Source organism: Chrysochloris asiatica, unplaced genomic scaffold (assembly GCF_000296735.1).
Source record: "Chrysochloris asiatica unplaced genomic scaffold, ChrAsi1.0 scaffold00167, whole genome shotgun sequence".
NCBI lineage: Eukaryota > Metazoa > Chordata > Mammalia > Afrosoricida > Chrysochloridae > Chrysochloris > Chrysochloris asiatica.
In genome coordinates this window covers 1,781,138-1,788,170 of record NW_006408685.1, presented here as the reverse complement: position 1 = coordinate 1,788,170, position 7,033 = coordinate 1,781,138, and positions in this window count along the sequence as shown.

Sequence of the window (7,033 nt, the reverse complement as noted above, 5' to 3'; positions counted from 1 at the left end):
AATTATATTTAATTTAATTATTGTAGTTGTTAAGTGATGTCCAGTCAATTCCGACCCATAGCAACCCTATACAGGGTTTCCAAGGCTGTAAATCTTTACTGGAGCAGAAAGCCTCATTTTTTTCCCACGGAACAGCTGGCAGTTTCTAATTGGTGACTTTAAGGTTCGCAGCCCGATTCGTAACCACTACGCTACCAGAGCTCGTATAATTTAATTATAGTTGATGTTATTTCCACCATCATAAAATAGTAGAAAAAATAATATCATTTGATTCTTTGAGTGGAAACAAAACATGTATTATCTCTGAAACGCTTGTTCTGACGCCACTATGTAAGGGAAGGAAATTGGAGGCAAAGGCATTTGTCCGTTTTCTGAAGAAAAAAACTTAATGCTTCTATAGTTGCTTTTTTAAAAAAATTTTTAATTGTGTTCTTTTTGTTGAGAATATACTCAGAAAAGTATAAACCAAGTCAATCATTTTTACAATTCAATGATGTTGATTACTTTTTTCAAGTTGTTCAACCATTCTAATGCTCATTTTCTGAGTTGTTCCTCTTCCATTAAAGTAAACTCACTGGCCCCCTAATGTTCCAATCTAGTCTTTCCAATTGCTACTGACAATTTGATCCCATATAGATGGATATTGATAGAAAGTAATGCTCAATGTGAAGTTGTTCGTTTGTTTGTTTGTTTGTTTTGCTGATATAGGTAAACTACTTTTTTGTTTTAAGAATTCAAGGGATAATTTTATTTTAAGGTTTAATAAATTATTGTCCAAGGGCAATAATTACAGAATCCATAGATCCATAACGTCTGAATTCCATTAGACTTTGTAATTCTAGTCTACATATCTCCCCTTTTGATCAACATTCTTCTATAGAATATTTCCTTATAATTCTCATTAGTGGTTTATAGTCCCCATCCAGTTTTGATCTCATGTCATCAGAGGCAGTTATTCTTGGGCTTACTTGCTTACTTAGATACTCATTATATATCCTCCTCCTATTCCTGTTTGTTGTTGTTGTTGTTGCTCCAGGTGAATAGAGATGAGTTGCTTTGCATTGAATGGAAACTTGAAAGCTTTCAAGATCCTAGGCACTATATAATGAGCCAGAATGTAAAACAGAAGCAATCATCATGTTACTAGACCAATTGACTGGACTGTGCCATTAATGTATGACCCAAATCAAGGAACTATATCCTAAGGAGTATTTGTTTGTAACTTCAGCAGCTGCTAATTCTTTGTTGTGGATGTTTATATATCTATTATGCAACTTTTTAAAGCAATTGTAATAATTAGCTGTGTAACTCTTCCTCTAATCAATGTAATTTTTACTCACCATTAGTTAATTCCTCCTTTTCCTCTTTCTCTTACCTCCAGTAACTACGACTAAATTTTGGACTCTATAACAGTTACTTTTTCTGGTATATCTGTGTAAGTGATATCATACTATCTTTATCTTTTTGTTATTAACTTTTCCACTTAGCATAATGTCTTCAAGTTCCATATATATTGTAACACATGTCAAGATTTTGTTTCTCTAATGGTTGAGTGTTTGTCATTGTTAAGTGCTATTAGTCAGTTCTAACTCAGCTACTTTGTTTAGGGTTTCCAAAGAGCTGCTGGTTTTAAAGCACAGACCTTTCAGATAGCAGCCTGTGCTTATCCTACAGCCCTGTGCTTATCATATAGTACTGCACTAGGACTCCAGTGGTTGAATAGTATTCCAATATATGTATGTGCCACTTTTAAAAAAATCTATTCATTTATAATGTATATTTGAATTGTTTACACTTTGGGCTATTATTTATATTGGTGCAATAAACACAGTCTGTATAAGTCTCTGCTGTCAAGTTTTTTAGCAATATAGCTAATAATGGAATTGCTGGGTCCTATTTTGGTGGTGGTTATGTGCTGTGGAGTCATTACAACTCAAAGTGACCCTGTATAGTGTTTTAGAGGCTGTAACCTTTATGGTAGCAGAAAGCCTCATCATTCTCCTGGGGAGCAGGTGATTGATTCTAAATACTGAGCTTTTGTTTAGCACCTCACTTCAGAATGCTAGATGCTGTCCTGTTTTAGTTCTTTAACCACCACAGTTTTCCACAATGGCTGTACCATTTTGCATTTCATCCACCTATGAATAAAGGTTTGAATTTCCTTTCATTTATACAAACATTTGCAATTTTTCAAAATCATAGTTTGGATTATTGATATGAATACTAAATGCAATCACATGAAATTGATATAAACAAAGAACATAAGATTTTTCTCTCAATTCATTAATTTAATCGGATCTTTTGACATATAAGACAAAATTTATTATATACTTCCCATTTCTGCCTTACATTGTAGTATTTAAATATTTTTAGTATTCTGTTTCAGTTAATCTATTTTATTTTTGGCTGTTTCTCTTCACATTAATTTTTAGTTCCTGAAAACTTTAAAGAGGTCATGTGCAGCAAAATTGTCTACTGTATTACATCATTTTATTTCTTGATTGCTTATTCTATGAATATTTATTGTGTATACAAACAAAATGAAGTCATATTAGCTAACATTTATTCTTTTGTTTTATGAGGCATTATTGACAATTTTCAGGGAATAAGATGTGGACATATCTTAGGAAGAGGGCACCATTTAGGCCAATACAACTTCCATACCATGTATTATAACTCAGAAATTTAAAAAGTAATAGGTTATTAATGTATAGTCCCTGTCTATATGGAATTCTCGTGTGGCACTGTGGGTTAATGTGCTGGACTGCAAAGTCTATTTGAATGGCAAGGTCAGTGGTTCAAGCTCAGGGTTGGTATGAGTTGAAGCATATGCAATGCTACTTAACAATGACAAAACAACAACACATGGATGAAGGAGAACTAGTAGTGAAGGGGATAAGGAGATGGGCTAATAACCACAGGGACAGCAGTTTCAATATACAAGTCATTATGAGGGAGGAAGATGAGGCGTTCTCTTCCTGTAAATAATTGCAGTATCAGAAACCCAATACAGGGTAGCCATGAGTCAGAAGTGCCTCCACGGCATACCACCACCAGTCATGGATGAATCTAAAATGTATTAAGTGAAATAATTCAGATTATAAAGGTCATAGAATTTATTATTCTTTTTAATCCTATTTAATTGTAAACCAAAAGCAAAACTACAGGGATAGAAAACAAAGCAGTGCTATTTCAATGTTATAAGGATAGATAACATTGGGAATGTTAAGTGTAAAGTGTTTGACTACAAACGTTTGCCATAAGTGAGGTTTTAAAATAATGATGGAACTGTTTTATATCTCGATAATATTGGTGGTTATGTGACTCTCATCAATCATCAAAACTCATAGAACTGTTCAACAAAATGCTTGCCTTTAATCTGGTATTAAAAATGAAATTGGCAACCAACCTATTTCAAGCACCAAAATGAAGAATGCTGTATTCTTTAATTATGATGCCATGATGATAAAGGGTTACACTTGTGAAATCTTAAACACAAATAGGGTACAGTTTTGTGAGTAATATACATGTACTTGGGGTACCATACAAAGAAGAGAGAGCAGCTCAGAATAAATATTGCAATTATTACTGGATGTACTGAACAAACTGATAATGCAGTCTTCACAAATGAAGAATAACAAACTGAGGAATGGGGAGAATCCTACTAGAGAGCTTCAGAAAATTTTTGGAAAATTGGAATTGAAAGCTAAGGACATTTTTCCATGAACGTTTTGAAGTCCCATTGTATTTCAAAATTGACTATATTATAATATTCAAATGTCCAGCTTTCAACAAAGTAATACAAATCACTCAAACAAAAACAGAAGCATGTCGTATGTTCAAAGACAAAAAAAAAAAAAAAAAAAATCAAAAAGCCCAAGCAATGAACTTCCTAGATAAAATATTGAAGTAAATAGTCTGAAATATATTCAAAGAGGTTCAAGTTGAACATGGGCAAAGAACTAAAAGAAATCAGAAAAAGAATATCTGAAGACACTGATATTAGCAATAATGAGAAATAAATTACAAAAAAAGAGTCTAAGACAAGCGAAGTGTGAGACCCTGTCCGGTAAGGCAGTGACTCTAGGGATGGAGGCAGAGGCGATGACGTGGACAGAAGGTGTCGCTGGGGACTCTGGACTCATGCATGGAGAGGGGTTGTGTGTTGGAGGCTGGGGAGCAGGCGTGTGGGGTGTACCCTTTAAATGTTTGATGATGCATGCAGGGGATTGTGATTATTGCAATGAAACAAAATAAGATAGCATGAATGTAAAGATAATGCTCACCCATGTAAACTAACACATAATTCATTAAAAAAAAAAATCCATGAGTTCAAATCCTCCAACTTCCTTACAGGAGAGAAATGAAGCCAATCCAGTACAATAAATATTTACAGCCTTGAAAATACTAGGCAGCAGTTTTACTCTGTCCTTTAGAGTCACTGAGTCAGAATTAACTAGATGGCAGTGGGGTTTGTTTTGTTTCTGGTTGTTTAATTTTTGGAGGTGTTGTTGTAGTTTAGAGGACCAGGTGCAGCAAGATATATGGTTGCCATTGAGACTTAGGCCTCCTGGTGTAGTGCTATAGGATCAGCACTGAGCTGCAAAAACAGAATGATAGTCTAGGCATCATTAAAAAAAAAAAAAAGAAGAAAGACCTACTTTAAAAATACAAAACAATATGGGCAGACCAACTGTTACTACCAGAACAAGCAAGTTGCTTGCCCAGAAGACATCAAGGCAAGTGGTTGGGTCCCCTTAATGAAAACTCCCTTCCAAAACTAAGATTCAATGGGAATACACGCCCTGATTGGTGACCACGTCTGTCACCGATAAGGGGAAGTGAGGGAAAAACAACAATAAAGCAGCAAGCTAAACCCTACAATGCTCAATAGACTCCTGTGAACCCAAGTGGAGACCTGGTTGGCCAGCAGTGTGACAAGACCAGGGGAATCTTTGGCCCAGAGTCAGTGACATAACCACAGAGGACTAGAGTGCAGAATTAAACATCCAGCTGATAAGAATAGAGGGCATATGCACAAGAACACCCACACTTGCAGATAATACCCACTTGACCTGCCTTCAATGACTGGATGATTAGAGCTCAACTAGAAGAAGAAGAAAGAAGAGGAAAAAAAAAAAGAGTAATCTGATACAATTTGTTGAACTTGACCCACACCTATGACTGAAGTAGCTCAAAAGAGAGAACAAATCTTTACAGCAAGGATCATTCCCACCCTTTTCACATATGGAGAGGACAGGGATGGGCAACTTGGACATTGGTTCCCCAAAATGGGGGGACTACAAAGGCTTACAAGCTTTCAAGAGGGAACCTAGATCCAGAGGGTGTGGAGGAAGGTAGAAGCTCCACTGAGTAGTATCCAATCTGTCTAGGCATGGCTGACGAAATGAAATGCAGAGGGTACCATCTGCAAGTGTGGGTGTTCTTATGCACATGTCTTCTCTTCCCATTGGCTGGTAGCTCCACTCTCCACTTCAGTCCTCTGTGGCCACGCCATTGACTCTGGGCCCAAGAGTCCTCAGGTCTCCTCACAATGCAGGCCAACCAGGTCCCCTCTGGGTCCACAGAATCCCACCGAACATTGTAGGGCTTAGCGTGCCACTTCATTGCTACTTTTACCCCACTTCCCCCTATCGGTGATGCGTGTGGTCACCAATCAGAGCGTGTATTTCTGTTGAGTCCTAGTCTTGCAAGGGGGTTTGCATTGAGGGAACCCGACCACATGTTTTGATGTTTCCTGGGAAGCGATTTGTTTGTTCTTGTAGTAACAGTCTATTGTTTTGTATTTTTCCTGCAGGTCTTTCTTTCAAGAAGTATCTTCTGTTCTTCTAGCTGCTCCAGGCTGGTCTGCTTGTACTATCAAGTAGAAATTTCTCATCTCTGGAGATCTGGATGTGGTTCAGGCTTCTACCTATAGTCTTATATATTGCAAAGGTTCCACAGGAAGCCTCCTTCACTGGGTACACTGTAGCCCCATTTTAAGTATTCAGTTATAGGCAGAAGACGGACTTAAAAGCCTTCTATGGTGATGTTTCTGACTATTCCTTTCTCTCCCCCTCCAGAGTCTACTCTATACTATAATGCAAGGAAAACCAAGATTCACAAAACAGCCAAGCATCTTAACACCATTCCCTCCCACCCCCTTTCCAACCATGACTCAATCCCTGTACCACAGAGCCCTGCAGTTCCAAGACTGTGCATATATCACCCTTTATCTCTGTCCCACTTAGCCCATTCAAACATGTCCAATTGTTCTCCCATCTGTCCCGTTCCTCCACTTCCCTCTCCTTCCCTGCATATTGCCCCCTCACCAGCACCCAAGCTCTCCTGTGTCCAATCCATGCCCTGCACTCCACCAACCACCCTCCCCCCACCCATCACCAACTTCCAGCAACCAACAAAGATTTCCCCCACCCCCCTTTAGTATGGTTTCTTTTTCTTAGGCTTTTACATTAGTGGTCCTATGCAGTATTTCTCTTTTTGTGACTGAATAATTTCACTCAGCATAATGTCCTCAAGGCTCATCCATGATATGCGGTGGCTTGCCGCTTCCTTGTTATTCTTCAATGTAGCATAATAATCCATTGTGTGGATGTACCACAATTTGTTTATCCATTCTTCAGCTGATGGGCACTTTGGCTGTCTCCATCTTCTTGCTATTGTAAATAGTGCTGCTATAAACATTGGTGTGCATATATCTTCTCGTGTTGTGGCTCATTTTTCTTGAGGGTAAATACCAAGTAGAGGAATTATTGGATCATAAGGTATTTCTATTTTCAACCTTCTGAGGAATCTCCATATTGCTTTCCAGAGAGGTTGGACCATTTTGCAGTCCCACCAGCAATGCAAGAGTGTCCCAGTCTCTCCACTTCCCTGCCAGCATTTATTCTCCTCTACCTTTTTCTTCTTTGCTGTTATTGTTGGTGTGAGATGATATCTCATTGTTGTTTTGATTTGCATCTCTCTAATGGTTAGTGATCGTGAACATTTCTTCATATATTTGTTGGCTGCC